The sequence below is a fragment of the Denticeps clupeoides genome, chromosome 12, assembly GCF_900700375.1.
Source record: "Denticeps clupeoides chromosome 12, fDenClu1.1, whole genome shotgun sequence".
NCBI classification, from domain to species: domain Eukaryota; kingdom Metazoa; phylum Chordata; class Actinopteri; order Clupeiformes; family Denticipitidae; genus Denticeps; species Denticeps clupeoides.
This window is the reverse complement of record NC_041718.1, coordinates 16,699,581-16,716,291: the sequence shown is the minus strand read 5'-3', so window position 1 is coordinate 16,716,291 and position 16,711 is coordinate 16,699,581.

Below are 16,711 nucleotides of genomic sequence, written 5' to 3'. Positions count from 1 at the left end.
ACTCACATGTGAGCTTTCAACTTGTTTTCAACAAAGTGTCAACTAGATTGGCAGTGGATTATGGAGGTTTTTATAAGACATCTGTCAACCTGGCAATTGATTTTTCCCTCATTTAATTGGTTGTAGCTAACCGTTCATTTCCATGATGATTTACAATGTGTCTTAACTGGTTGCCCGTTGCCCAGTAACACTATTCAAAAAGTTGCAATGTTTCTGACCAAAAAACTCTTCTGTGTATTTAAAATATCCAATGTCAATATTCTGACTACAGTAAATATATCACATGTGCAGTCACCTCAGTGCAGTTCAAGCAAAGAAAAACCCAACATACTCATGCCGGCTTCCGTTGTTAAACAGCTGATCTCATATCTGTCTTTAGGCTCATTTTTATCTTTGCAGAGGTGAGAAAGATTATAATCTGTCACTTGTATGATTAAAATTCTTCCTTAGGTATCGTCTGTGGTCTACGTAATGACTGCCTTCCAGAATACTTTGAAACATAATACCTCCTGTAACAAAACATACAGCCTTAGGTCATCTAGCCTTAAACGGCCGAATCCTGGCAGAGGTGGAGAGGATGGGTTCATAAACTAGCATCCACCTTTGGTTTTCCATTCCAGTGTGCATGCAGCGCAACTCTCTGTTTAGGGAGGATGTTGATTTGCATATGCATCCAAATATCTCTATACTCTATCCTTTATCTTTGCCATTCGAAAAAAAAAAGAAAAAATCCCCAGCTTTCTGCATGACTCTTATTGATGTCTCACTGCTTTGTATCCGGGGTCCAGTGTGTGTTTATAGCTTCTGCTAGGCCTGAAGGACAGTTTCCTTCAAACCAATAAACTGCCCAGGGCTACCGAATTTCTGCCTCTTTGAGAATACACATGCATGCATGCATGTTTTTTCATTTGTTACTTGTATGTATTTGTCTTTCCCTCACTCTCTTTCTGTGTGTGTGTGTGTGTGTGTGTGTGTGTGTGTGTGCATCCACATGCACCTGTCCAGTTTAGACAGCAAAAAAGGCTAAATAAGCGTGACTGTCACAGACGGGGCTTCTGCTGACGCACCCACTTCTAATGATGGAGATACTGGGGGTAAAAAGAAAGAGAGAAAAAAGGCCAGATGGCAGAAATGTGGGCCAGAGTGATAAAAGTCTTATCTAAGCATGTTTACAAAATGAAAAGTGCTGTGTAGTAACATGATATTACTTCATGGCCGTGTGGCAGGTCAATAATATGGGCACAAATAAAACAACATATATATATATATGTGATATTATATATAATAATGTTTTAGGAAATATACGAAGAGAAGTGTGTTAAGAGAGTGTGTTGTTCTTATTCTCCAATTATATATGATAACTGTAAATTCCATTGGCATTTTATTTTTTTGTTGAATGTGCAAGTTTTGTAATGGAATATAATTTTTTTTAAAGATGCAATAGTATAGTAGATATGCATCTCTTGAATTTAACTACAGTTTAGACGATATAAATTTTTGAGACAACTTTTGAAAAAAAAATAAAAAATTGAACCTGTATTGCTTTCGTTTCTTGTACATTTTTAAACCTACCTTCTTGACATCGTTTCTCCAACTACGTGGTCAAATATTCTTCTTCAGAATGCCAATTTATAATGAGAAAACAAAGGCGTAAGTCATCCATTGACACGTACTCATGCACAAACACTTGAGAGTTGAGATGACACTCACCCAGCCGATGTTTTGAGTGCAAACCACAGTCTCCGGACGAGTATTTCAGGTTTACGAACATCTTTGGCTCCACCCTCTGTCATTAACATGTCTTTCTCAGTTGACTCAGTTAGAGCATGGTCACCTCCTCTTGTCATTCTGACACCGCTTGTTCCATCATGATCTTGCTGCCACTGGGCCCTGAGCAGGTGTTTGGGGCAGATGTAATGGGAAACATTGCTGGCAGATACTGGTGACAGAGGGGAGATGGTTGCGATAGGTTATCTCCAGCAGTTAACAACACAGGGAACTGTAGCGCCGGGCAGGTGGGGGCACGTTTTATTTCTAAGAATACGGGCCTTTTGTTGGGAGTGAGTGCCGGGCCGAACGACTGTATTCTCCAGCTGTTCGACAGTCGCTAACAGCAAGATTTACGCAAAGCACCTCTGTCAGATCGTCATTTTAAAGCTTAAACTCCATCTATGGTGCATTGAAAATGTTGAGGAGAGGGAAAAATGTGCGGTCTTTACAAGAAATCTGCCGTGTTCAGACACGTTGCACAGCCACTGCATGCATCAGTCAGGTCTAATAAGGAATGAGGCATAACCCTTCAGTGTGACTAAGCTGGGCTGAGTGTGGGACAATGTGTGAAATGAGGAGTGTTAATCTGCTCCATGTATCACAACATAAGCATCACAACGAGCAGCGGAGAGTACAATACAGAAGGTAGAGAGAATCCTTTGGTCACTAATTAATGCTTATATTACACATACACACACATTTTAGCATTGATGTGAAGGACTGAAGGACATAGAAATACCTACATAATAAATGTATAAATACAGCTAATAGTAATTTTGCTAACATAACAATATACATATCTAAATATTATTTTTCCAGTTTTCTTTTTTTAAGAAAAAGTCTCCACATTCCCAGTGAGGACCAACAGTGTCTTAATTTTAACTGAAATTTCCTGACTTCTTTGGAAGGAAATATTGTACTTAATGAGAAACATTAAGTACTGTTATTAAGGAGTTAATTGGCATGGACTGATTATAGTAAATATCTACTGATTTAATACTTAAGTCAATAATTATATGTAATAAGAATGCTTTTTATTTTAAAAATATATTTGTGTATAAATATTGATGTTTTCCATAGTTAAGAAATTGTACTATATTTGTGAAGACACACACACACACACACACAGGGAAAATAGAGGTCTGTTCACCTGACGTTATGTTGCTCTTCGATAATCCTGGACATGGACATTTTCAGAAACAAATTCTTGCCTGAATTTGTTATGTCACTGCAGACTCTAAACAAGCAAATTAAATGAATGGGTGTGAAATGACTGGACATCTGCCATGTAAATGTATTTCCTGAGAAATGCTCACTCTAGGGAATTGGCTGTGTAATTATCTTGCCAGGGAAAATTTCTCTGCATTTTATTAACGCTGACATTAAAAAAACTCTTGATGGAATATCATATAAGTAACATTTTTTCCCATGATGGTTCAGTCAGATGGAGCCTGGAAATAAGAAAGACACCAAAGTTCAGTTCAGTGTTAGTGTAGCGGTTCTTCTTCTGCGTTGTGTAATTTTTTGATTTCTTTTCTTGAACCGTAATGACGAGCCGACACCCACGAGATTTTCCGTGCAAAATGTATTCTGTACAAAAGCAAGGTCGGAATATCGGGTCACAAATCGCGTCTCTCTGCCTCTCTCTCTCACAGCTCATGCCATGTGTCTAAGAGGACTAACAAATAACATAAAGTATTTACAGTACTGCATACCTGTACAAAAACAAGGTCACGCCAGAACATCGCGTCACAACTCGCGTCTCTCTGCACCTCTCTCTACAATACACAGTAACAACAGAACATAAAAAAATATTCACAAAATAACACACATGCAAAATATTCCGAATATGTACATAAATTAAAATAGAAGCAATAACTTTTTACACACAAACCCCACGCACCTCTCACAGCTCATGCCATGTGTCTAAGAGAACTAAACCGGGTCTCCAACCCACTAACCCAAGGGCACGGCCGCATCCAACCACTTTTCGGGGGGTGATCAAAGTTTTAGAACCCACATAACTTTTTATAATAATCATAAATTGAACAAACAAAAATACAGAAACATATTTAACATAACCAGAAACATTAACACATTTTAATATTCTACAATTGAACAAACACCCTGATTGTCGTTATAATTCCCTTACCCACATCAGAATACAGGTAAACAAAATAAAAGTCTTTAGAAAATAAGAAAATAAAAGACACAAGATAGAAGAAATACACTTATAAATCTAGTGTAACCATTTAACTCCGGCACATCAGGACGAGGGACAGAGGCAGGGCAGGGGTCAGACAGGATCGTCATTTTTCGGCAGAACAGGGGCATGCGGATGTGGATAGAGGTGCATGCGGATGAAAGAGAAAATCGAGAGAGGGGGTTAGGAAAAAAGGGGGGGGGGGGGCGTGCAAAGCAGCATGTACACACATAAACATCCTCAAGGCAGTCGGCGTCATTCTGAGAATATTTATCTTTGCTGGTAACGCAAAGAGGCAGCCAACCCCTAATCTGGCCCTCAGCTATTTTCTCTGGCATGAGGGAGGGCGAGGGATGGAGGGATGGAGGTACAAGGGGAGAGAACGCGCTGCTGCAGACACATGTGCAGTCCCAGAGAGGGCAGGCAGAGCGAAACGGGCAGACGAATAGAAGTGGACAAGTGTGGCGCTGGATTGGAGCGAGTGCAGATTGAGGGAGATGCCAGGCTATTGGCTACTGAGCTGTGTGTGTTTGTCTCTCTGTGTACATGCATATGCTGGTGTGTGGGTTTGCACCTGTGTGCATGCATGTGCATTTGAATTCATGCATATAAAGTGAAGGGATTGTCAGCAGTACACAGCAGTACAGCACACAGTGAAATTTGTCCTCTGCATTTAACCCATCACCGAGAGTGAGCTGTGGGCAGCCATGACAAGCGCCCGGGGAGCAGTTTGTGGGGACGGTGCTTTGCTCAGTGGCACCTCAGTGGCACCTTGGCGGCTTGGGATTCGAACCGGCAACCTTCTGATTACGGTGCCTTAACCGCTAGGCCACCACTGCCAACCATATGTGTTTGACCCTGTGTATGGCCTGCAGTGTGCGAGAGCATAAGAAAGAAACAAAAGGCCTACTTGGGCAGTATTGATCTAACAGCCTTAGTAGATCAGATTAAAGGACTCAAGCATTTTAGCTTGCAATAACCCCACAGGAAAACTATTTCATACTCTATTCATGTGTGTTCAACTCTGGAATACAGTAAGAGAAAACCTTCTATTTCTAAGATTACCATTAAATGTCTGCCATTTGCTGAACTTCCAAATTTCAACACCTACACACCTTGTTCAACACGACAGCGGATCAGACGATCAGATCAACCAAATCTCGTCGAACTAGGAAAAGTTTGAGGATCGCCACTGTGGACTTGACCTTGCTGATTCATCCTCTTTTGACTGTTTGGCCCTTTTTAATCTTAAGTTTTATTATTATATTACTTAATAGTGAGTACTTGTTGTTTAACATTATTGACCAAAATCAACTAATGAAAGGTTTGATGAAGATTTTTGATTCATATGCGATCAGTAGTTTGTCTGAGGAGTAAGAGCTGTGTCTCTACGTGTGTTTGAGTGGAAGCTGTATTGGGGTTGGAGGTGAGGAAGGGGGGCGGATGCTCTGGCAGTAGATGTCTGGGGGGCAGCCGTGGGTCTGGGTGGCTGATTTGACATGAGTGGCAGGGCCACCGCATTGCCCCACTGTGGCCAAATGCATTTTGACACAGTTCACATTCTCTTAGACATCTTTGCTGAGGAGAAAGGGGTACAGAAACACCAGAGAGGGCATGTAGACACACACACACACACACACACACACCACTGATCCTGTTGTGTGTGAATATATCAAGTCATGCACAAGTCACATCCTTATACATCTGAACAATACTACTCTGGCAAAGGTCACGGCGTTAGCAGTTTCCAGAGTGACGGTTTCCACTCTGGACACATCACGGTTTCTACATGATCTGTCACACGATTCACTCAAAACTTGAGACGTTTTTTTTTGTCTTTTTCTTAATATTCTTGTCTGCATTCACACACATGCACTCAATAAGCACAGCAGGATCTGACATGATCCCTCACAGTTGTGGTCAGTGAACAGCAGGACCCTGTCACCTCCGTCACCCCTCTGTCCACAGTGGTGTCATGCTGAAATATGTCCCCGTCTACAGCGCTTGTGGGACCTGAAGCTTGAGTGCTTGTACGGAGACATATTCACTGTGTCATCACGAAGTCAACGCTGCTGTTACTGCTGTGTCTACGGGGGTTCGAGATTCACAAGCAGAAGCACTTTCAGAATAGAATGGACAGTACATGTTGTGATTAATATACATATAGATATAAATAAAGACCAGGACACATGGTTGTAGTATCTCAACTCAGCTCCATCACCATGATCTGAAGACCAGACGAGTGAAAATCCTTTAGAAGACTGTTTTCCATCTCTCCACACTGAGGCACTTGTTATAAGCAGAATCATACAATATGGTCCAAAGTTTACATTTACATTTACATTTACGGCATTTGGCAGACGCCCTTATCCAGAGCGACTTACAACGTGCTTTCAAGTTACCATCGATGAAGAGATCAATTCCGGTTCACTAGGACCCCAACTATGAATACATCTATTTAATTCACTCTGTTGTAGATTCTGTACACAAAGTTTGACAAGAAAATTACAATTTAATCTAAATATTCTTTAAAGAGGAAGGTCTTGAGCTGCCGTTTGAAGGTGCTCAGTGACTGAGCTGTTCTGACCTCGAGGGGAAGTTCATTCCACCACCGAGGGGCCAAGACGGAGAAGAGTCTGGATGAATGTTTTCCTTTTACCTTCAGAGATGGAGGGACCAGGCGAGCAGTACTGGAGGCTCGGAGTAGACGAGGTGCAGTGCGAGGTGTAATGAGGGCTGTGAGGTAGGATGGTGCTGCTCCATGTTTGGCTTTGTAGGCCAGCATCAGTATTTTGAACCTGATGCGTGCAGCTACTGGGAGCCAGTGAAGGGAACGTAGCAGAGGGGTGGTATGGGAGAATTTGGGAAGGTTGAAGATCAGTCGTGCTGCTGCATTTTGTATGAGTTGTAGAGGTCGGATGGTACATAGAGGTAGACCAGCTAGAAGGGAGTTGCAGTAGTCCAGTCGTTATGGATTATGGACACGGGAAATCCATTATGGATATGGATACGGGAAATCCATGTGGACATTGAGCTTGGCCATGGCAGAATAATAATAATAAAAAAAAAAGATTAGAAAATTTTCATCTTTTTTTAACCTTTTTGGAACCTTTGTGACCCATGGCTGGGATGACCGGCATCATGAGGATGTATGCAGGATGTGGGACAGTGCTCGTTCTGCGCATGGAACCGCCACCCAGTGACTGCACATCCCCGTACACCCACGTGTACACCAGGACCCCCTGTCCCCCTCCCTGCCCTGGGGTTGTGTTGTCCATATGTGTCGCAATGAGAAAAACGCAGCCTTGCTGTCATGTCATGTATGGGCTGTTTGTGTGTTCGTGTCTGTCCTTGCCTGGGGGAGAATGTGTGTGTGTGTGTGTGTGTGAGGTCTCGCATGGGTTGTGTGTGATGCGGTCTGTTAGCTGAGAGCGCAGTAATAACTGGGTTGCAGCACGACGGTGATGGGGAGACGTGTCGCGGCACGCGGGGTATTCCTGAAGTTACTGTCAGAAATACGAGCAGGATTTACAGGGCCTGTGAGCGGGGGGAGGGCCGCTGCCTCTCTGTGGGATATCCTGTTGACTGTGGTCTATCGTTTGAGGTCAGGGGTCATCCACCAAACCCGCTAAACAACGCCATAAAGCCATGCCATCTACACATCTGTGTCTTTTAATGGTCATCGGCAGCCCTGTGCAGTGTAATTTTGTGCCTGTATGTGCATTTCTGCATTGGTTAAGCTTTGCAAGTCAACCTGTTTGCTTTACAACAGAATAGTCTGTATGCACAGACAGCATTTACTTCCAGTCAGCAGGCAGGTGTTAGATTTTATGCCCAAAGGACAATGCAAACAAAAGTACTGCATGGGACGTGGGACGTGGGACGTGATTCGCTTTTGTGAACGAGCGCCAAAACTGGGCCTCACACAGAAGTCCCAATCAATCATGGCCGCTACTGTTTTCAACATTTTCGTGCAAAACGAGGCGTGGGATTTCAGCGATGATAAATGGGCCTTGGGAGCCAAGAGGAACTGGGGATTTTGAAGCTTTACAGTATAAGCCTAAAATGTGTGTGAGGAAGTTGCACAGATGACTAGAGTTGCTACTTTCCACCACAACTCGACTCAAATCGACTCACCTTTTCTGGTCACCTTGTGTGACTGTGACAAAAAACACACATAATATGACAACACTGGCAACAAGGTTAGCAAACTGTATTGCAGATCACTAGAACCGACACTGACACCTATTGGGGCAGAAGTTGGCCTAGCGGGTAAGAAGACGGGCCCGTAATCGGAATGTTGCCCCTTGATTAAAGTACTATCCCCAAACACTGCTCCCCGGGCAGTCATGGCTGCCCACTGCTCACTAAGGGTGATGGGTTATATGCAGGGGAAAGGTTTGGTTTTGCTGAGGAGAAAGCCAGCATGTAAACCTAAAATAAACTAAGGACTTTATTTTTTCTTTGTGATGAGTCCAGTTCATTACGCTTCATCTCTCCTTTTTTCTGCTGCCCAGAAACTCACAGTTCAACTTGCATTGTTTATAAGTGAAAGTGATTCGTTGTCATACGTGACACATCCCAGCACAGCACCCATTGCACACACTGAAATGTGGTCTCTGCATTCAACCTTCACCTGAGGGAGTAGGGGGCAGCCATGACAGGCTTCTGGGGAATAGTGTGTGGGGACAGTACCTTGCTCAGTGGCAACTCAGTGACACCTTGGAATTCCTTCCTGACTGGCTAGGCCACCCCATCTTACTAATAAAGTTTGGAAAGGGCTGGAGCTGGAAGAGTGTCACAGAGGATGGACAGAGAAAAAGTCTGGATTACGCAAGAGCCCGGTGTGTTGGAAGGGCAAATTAAACCCTTGTCTCTTTCAGTGAACGTCACCCCGATAAACACAGTTAGTCTATCACGCGCTCGTCCTTCCCCTGAGCCGCCTGCAACCTCCCTCGGCTGCACTAACCGGAGAAGGGCTTTTATATTTCATTTAGTAAAACATCGATCAGTCCATCTCAGACATCCCAAGTGCTGTTATTACGGTTTATGGGTACAGTCAGAGGACCGGTTTCAGTGCGATGGACAGAAAGAAATGTCCCATCGCCATGCATGAAGCCCCCCTGTGAGCAGTCAGCAGACAGTCAAATCCTCCCTCTCCTCTCCTCTTGCCGCCCTCGCTTTCTCTCTCACTCGTGTTCATTCCCTCGCGCCTCTGGCCCTGCAGACAACGCTTGCGAGGATTAATTAACCAATTAGCAGAGCCGCTGCCCCGGGATGCGTTGCGGGGTGAGCCCGTTATTGTTCGAGAAACTGAAGGGCGTTCCTCAATTAGGTTGCCACGGGGAAGGCGGGACGTGGAAGTTGCGCATCTTCCTGAGCGAGCGGTCTCATAATTTAATTACTATTATTCCTGGCCCCCCCCCGATTGCTGCTCTGCTGTTGCCACGGCGGCAGTTAGAACGGTTGCCGTCAGCGACGGTTGATGAGGTTAATAGATTTGGAGAGGAACCTTCCCCCCAATGCAGCTCCTAATGAAGAAAGACCCCTGAGTTATAACACACTCCCCCCAAACCACAACGAACGTGACCCTAAGATCATGGCAAGCAAATTAGTTGTCCTAATCATCACATACCTACAGACACACACACACACACACACACACACAAATACCAATGTACTGTGCAATTCAGCACCACAGACCATGTGCACACTCTTGTTATTTAAAACGCAAATATAAGCATACACACACAAGCACACACATGCATAGAGTTCGTAGCAACAATGCATGAACATATAAACACTGAAACTATGTAAAGTGCAAATATAAGCACACACACACACATGCAGACCTGCGCACCACACACAAGCACACAAAACATCCAAACTTAATTGCAATGTTCACACCCAACATGCATACCCATCTCTACTACAACACCAGTTTCAGGTGAAAATATGTATACCATGGGAAATTCCCAATATGAAATGACTGTAGTTGTAGCACTTCGGGATGTACAGAAATGAAGATTAGAACTATAGTCCATTTTGGTCTTGGAAATTTTTTAGAAAATTTTATATAAAGTTAAACATAAGTCTTCTACCCAGAAGCACACCAATCGATATTAAAACGTGTATATATTTCTTCTTACTTCTTCTTGGGACACAAAACATAGCATAACTCAAAAATTAGTCATCTTTTCACTCAACGAATAATGTGTTCACTCATATCTGACATGTTAGAATGGAAACAGATGGTTGTCTGAAATGGCTACAATAAAAATTGTGAAATGAAAATGTATATGAGCAAGAATCTCTAGTGCGAGAGGAAATGTGAAGTAACGCGAAGTACTGCGTACGTATTGCAGCGTGTTTTACTGGGGCAGGTCGACATGGATACACACACACAGCAGTAGGCACAGGTTAGGACAGGCAGCGAAGCACCCGTCTCGGCTGGTAGCAGAAGTGCGGTGAGGAGACTGACAGGCCGAGATGCAGTGTGGTGGGTGTTCAGTGTCACTACTTCCCTGTGCATGTGATATTTACCGCTGACGGCTGGCAGTGCAGGTATGGGAGGGGCGTGCATGAGAGTGGTGACATGCAGTGCTTTGTGGGGACGACTGCTTTCATGAATGAAAGACCGTGAGGGGTTGCAGTTAAATCAAATGTTGTACTTTTCGCTCATGATGCTTAATCTGTTGATTTACTTATAAGTGGATAAAAGGATAACAAGTCAAAACTTGTTAAATAAAATTTGCCTACACATACAGACTTGGGACTGGCATGTGCCGTCCTTCTGAATTTTTACAATCCCTAGTTTTTGTTCTAGTATATCTGATTTGGCCACGTTATGTTTATAGAGACGTACAGACACAAAATATGTTTAATCCAAGTTAAACTCGTAGTGTCAAGTGTCATGGGAACATCGCACATGGAGGGACATAGGCGCACAACTGTGTGGAAACAACAAGGGTTTAATGACAGATAACATGGACAAGAAACACATAAGGAGGGTATGACGATGGTCGCATGCGGACACATACAGGTACTTAAATAGATATAAGTACTGATCTATCATAGCAAATCAGGGCAAACAGGGCATGGAACTCCAGGAAACAGGTCGGGACACCATCTCAATTCCTATTATTTTATAGCCACTTGTTGTTATTTGTACCTAAGAGAGCCATTGGAGTCTTTTCACCTAAAATGAGTTAATTAAGCAAGAGTCCCATTAGAAAAAAACATAATGGACACAAACCACAGTGCTTTAACTTGTACTGGATGTTTAAACAAGGGACTTATTTTATTGGAGCAATATTTTACCATTGGTCTCTCTAATTTAACTCAAGCACAGGGTTTGTGCACTTCCTCCACCTGTAGGTGTGTGGGAGTGGCAGGCAGGGGACTGAGAGGGGTCAACAGGTCAAAGGGTGGGACATGTTGCAAAGTGCAATTAGTGGGTGGGGTATGTAAGAGTATGGGCGTAACAGGGTGGGTGTGGTCACTCAAGGGATGTGAGAATATGCAGAACTGAAAATGAATAAAGAGTACGGCCTTCAGTCCATGCCCATGCCCTGATTTGAATGAAAGGTGAAACACTGCTTCTTATATTTTTAACCCCTGACAGGGCGGGGCTTGTATAAGTGATATGTGCAGTGGGGTCAGTAAACAGATCGCACCGACAGTCATGTAATGCACATGTTAAAACAAACCCTGGAAAAACAGTAGCGGAATGGTAGTCCATGTGCAAGGCGTCAATCAAAGAACAGGAGCAGAATTAGAATAATACAGCAGTCATGGTCTGAGTCAGACTTATTTATCTGAAAACAGAGAGCCCTGTCTCAAATGGTACATCTGTAAGTGATCTCCTGGAGCACCGAGATCCATGAACACAGGGGGAGAGAAGGAAAGCAAGCAAGAAAAAAACAAAAAAAAAACACACATTTTACTGCATCCTGGCACATCCTGTCCTAATGAGACCCCCCTCTCTCCGTGCCCATCTGTCCCCAGCAGGGCAGGAGATACCGGGACAGCCTAGTGGTGGGGGGGTCTGGGTGGTGTTTGTGTGTGTTGAGTTGAGAGGGTTCAGTCTCAGGGGCCCTATGGTGACCCGCTCTATGACGCGTCCTCATTAGCCCTGACTAGAAGAGCTTGTTAACCTCCCTAATCGAAAAAGGAACAGGCATAAAAGACAGAGGAATTTACTGCCAGTCCCCCCCCCCCCAAGATCAAAGAATTCCCCATAACTGGCAAGGGACACTATTCCCCATAACTGCCAGCAGTTGCCAGGACATCGTAATACAAGAGCAGACATTTTGGTTGGCAGGAATTGTGCCATTCGATGTGGGGGTCTAGTCGCTTCTTCATCCGTTATGAATGATTGACAGCTTAGTTTGCATGTGTTTTCTTAAAGCATAAAGAGCCATGTTTCCATAACAGTATTGTGTTTCTTAAATTAGAACAGCCTTTCAGTTCTGTTTCATTCCCCTCGTTCTTCTACTGTTGCTTCTTTATCATGTTTTTTGAGTTTCTGGAGCAGAACTGGAGGAGAGTTGGCATCTGACGTGTATGATATGTGAATAGTGGAGCCTGCAGGGACACGCTGTGTTTACCCCAGGCGTGACGAGGCAGCGCCGCGGCCCAACGTGCTCTCGGCGGCGGGCGCCACCAAACAGAAAACCCCTCACTCCCACCACGCGCCCCGCCCACCCGGCCACGCGCCGACCTCCCTGCCGACTGCCTAGCACTCCAGATAAGTGGTCCCTGAGTGACCCGAAGCCTGATCTGGCTTCTGCCCCCACCTTCCTAACCAACACGGGTGCCAGCGGGGGTTTGGCAGCCTATCCGGGGTTGATCAGGGCGTGGCGTTTTGACTCTTGCCAACTGGAGAAATCCTGAGGTGAGGAAAGCTGCTCCGTGGAGGGGAACGTGTAATCCATTTACGCAGTGCTGTCTGTTTGTGTTTGGGCTCACACTTGTCATTACCGGAGAGATTGTTTATTCGGACTTTCTTGTTGCAGGTATAAGCAAATTTTACCCCATGGGACGAACGACAGAGGACAATACCATGCTTCAAAAATGCTTTCTTCAAAAAAATGTACCTTTTTCATGGCCTAATAAAGTGTCATGAACTGAATGCATTACGTGCAAAAAGTCTGTCGCCGTCCACGAAAGAATCCAACATTTTCCAGACGATCAAAAAGGCCCCTGAGTTGAAAGCGGGAAGGCTGCAGTGCTTCTTTTTTTTTTGAGAGAGAGTTGTCTGTTTATACTTTGGCTCAATTATATTTATCTCAGCGCACATCATTTCGAGCTGATTTTGTTTATTTTTTGGCCATCAGTGAAAACATCAAATGAGCATTTCGAGTCTCTTTGTATTCTGTCTGGAAGAAGGGAAAATGGTCGCAGACTTTCCCGGAGAAGACAGTGGTACAGGATGCCCTACAGTTAAAGCTGTGCTGTACTGAATTAAGGTGCTAAATAAAGGTCTGAATGCACGATGCAGAGGTGCACGGCTTCCTTGGGCGTGCATGAAAACTTTTGTTTCAAAAAAGTTAACACCCTGAAACAGGCTCTCAAGCCATTCATGCTAATGCATGCTTGCTCTTTGATCAGAGCGGCTGCTAGACCAGTCATCCCAGCACATAAAACTGCACACCGACTGCGCAGTCAGCAGATGGACGCCTGCAAAGACCCAGTTTTAGGGTTCAAATGAGCAGATGACCGTGAAGTGCAATTTCTGTAACGTCCAGTTGTCCGTCGATAACCTCCACACATACAAAAGTGCGGTCAGTAAACCGTACATCCAGCTGAACTGTGGAAACATGCACAAGCACGATTTAAAGGGATAAGAGCATGTTTTTTAGATATAATTTCAAAGTTTCAGAGCAGTACAAACAAGCCTCAAAGACTATAAGGCACTTCATGCACACTTAAAAAAAAAGTCTAAATAACAGTCTCTGCCCAGACCCAATTAAAGACAGCAGAAGGTTCAATCTGATGGATCCTACTTGGCCTGGGAAAGGATGCACTTTCTGCACCACATTTGAAGGAGCATCCGACTTAGGTCAGCCATGTGGAGCAGCCTGGTGATGCATTCGGCCTTCAGATGCAGCCTCCGAATTGAAAGACACCCTTTGAAGTGTACCAAATAAAAGAAACATGAGGGAAAGAAAGGTCAACCAATATTTCTGTATGCCATTACTGTAAAATTAGTATACAATTTAGAGTAAAATATTTTGCTCTATAAGCCAAAGCACGCTTCCCCCTTGCATTTAATTCCAGACAGATTGGACAGAACAACAAAGTTATCAAAACCCTCAGAGTAAATATAAGCATAGATTGATCTTTAAAAGCTAGAGAAGTTACGTTTATCAGTTGTTATCTCTCAATTAATGCGACCGCATGAAACAATTCATGTGACTAGGTGCCCTTGTCTAATTGCCTGCAGTCATGTAATAATTGTGCTTCAAAAAAAAAAAAAAAAAGGGACAGTGTGTCATCATTTCAGCAGCGCAGCCCCCCCTCTGCTGAAGCTGTTTTGGAACTTTCTTTAAGTCACAGGTCTGAAACAAGTCATGTGGCTGAGCATATTTAAACCATGACAAATATATTACAGAGGACTCAAAGAAAACAAAAACCTCCAGCGGAGGGACACAGTGACATAAGAGCTGCTTTATAAAAGGCACCATGGTTAGGAGAATGCATAAACAGTCTTTTGTGGCCTGACAGTCTCCGAGTGGAGAGAGGCTGTGGAAAAGAGGGTCCTCTGAGGACACAGAAATGGAGACCCCTGTGTTTTATGAATTTAGCAGAATCACACATGCGCGCATGACAATACACACACAAACACTCACACACACGTACAGCACAGACTGCTTTTGAAGTGTCATTGATGTGTAACCACCTATGCGATCGCATAGTGGTACTTTGGTGCATTTTTTTTTTTTTTGATAGTCTACGTCCTTGTTTTCATGTCATCAAACTGGTGGCTTTGGGACTATGATGAGTTCAGAGGAGACCCTGAGTTAAAGTAAGTAATTTGATATATTTTCAAATAAATATTAACATAATAAGAACTTCTGACAGCCCAGCTCGTCTCACAGATGCTTGACTGGACCGAGATCTGGAGAACGCATTATCCTACTCTATCCAATGTTATTACTGCCGTCAGGGGAATATGGTCTCCATAAACATGCGTACTTGGTAGGTAACTTTGGGTAGGTGGTAGTTAGGTGTCAAAGTAACATCTACATGAATACAGGATCCCAAATCTTTTCAGTAGAGCTTCACACAGTGCATTATGGTGCCATGCTACTGGCAGCATTGAGACTATCTGAGGTTTTACTCACTATACCTGTTGATGGTTTTAATCATGTGGAATAATATGGAACATTGCTTCTGTATAACAATATTTTGAATGTCTGAAGATAAATGTTATATGCTGTATTGAAATCAGACTTTATAATAATTATTAGAGAGAAAACAACATAGACATCATGTGAAATACTACCAGACTGTAAAAATTACGACTTTACACTGTTCTAATTAACTGAACAACAGTGCACAATCAGCGGAGAAGCCCTAATTTTCCAGATGAGAGGAGGAAAGGAAAAGGATGGAAAAGGCATAGAGCTGTCACTGTGCTGTCACTTCACGGTTTGTCACAAGACGGGACAGGGAATTTATTCAAGCCTTTGGCCAAGTTTGACCTTTCAGGAATCCCGCGCGCAGATTTGCTAATTAACCCCCCATCCCCCTGCTTCCGTGTAAGTACATAGCGCGTGCGCGCAAAACGAGAAATGGGCCTCGTGAGATGACTTCATTAGAAGCCCACGCTAATGAGAAGATTAGGAAAATCTGCATAAATGCAAATAGGCTGCTCATTTAATGAACAGATCTGCCATCTTTTCACTCTGTCAGATGCATGTTCTATATATATTTTTTATATTTACTTAAAATAAAAAGCTTATATTTTTCAAACATTATACATTATTTAATTCTTATTAAAATATTATTTATATAAAACCTAAAATGTATCTCAATGTATGCCTCATTTCCACCCAATGAGTTTAATTAATACAGAAAAAAAGACTAATAATGCAAATCTTTGGGGGATTTTTCACGCACTTCTAACTGAGAAAGAACCAATGTGTGTTTGACAGACATGAAGCTAATAGAAAAATTGAAATAATTTTTATTTGTTAGAGCATCATGCATTGTTCTTTTCATATTGTGGCCATAAGGTCTCTGTCACACCACGATGGTTTTGGAAACTAAGACTTAATTAATGTGATTGGTTTGATTGATGAGGGCTGTCAGTTGCAAACAACAAAAACAAAACAAAAAAGTATCAGGTCAATCTCTGTCACATTGTAATTAACAATTATTTGTTAAATAATTATTACATTGAAATAATGCACATTTGCATAATTGTTTTCCGAATGCAAATTCTTCAAATTAAGTCATCCAGACTATGTGACCCTATATAACATAATTAATATGAAATAATAATTTTATATTTTTGATGCTTTTTTATTGTTGTTATGAATTTGGAAGGCCATGTGGGCATTTATCTTCTTGCATAAGCATGTATCTTCCTCGTGAAGCAACTCCACATTTTCACTGGAGGCTTGCGGTGACTAGCTTCTTTCTTTTCCGACTCAGTGTGAAGACCAAACACGTATTGGCTTTGATCACTTAATTCCCGCGCTTAGTGGAGTTTCAGGTGAGTGCAAGTCT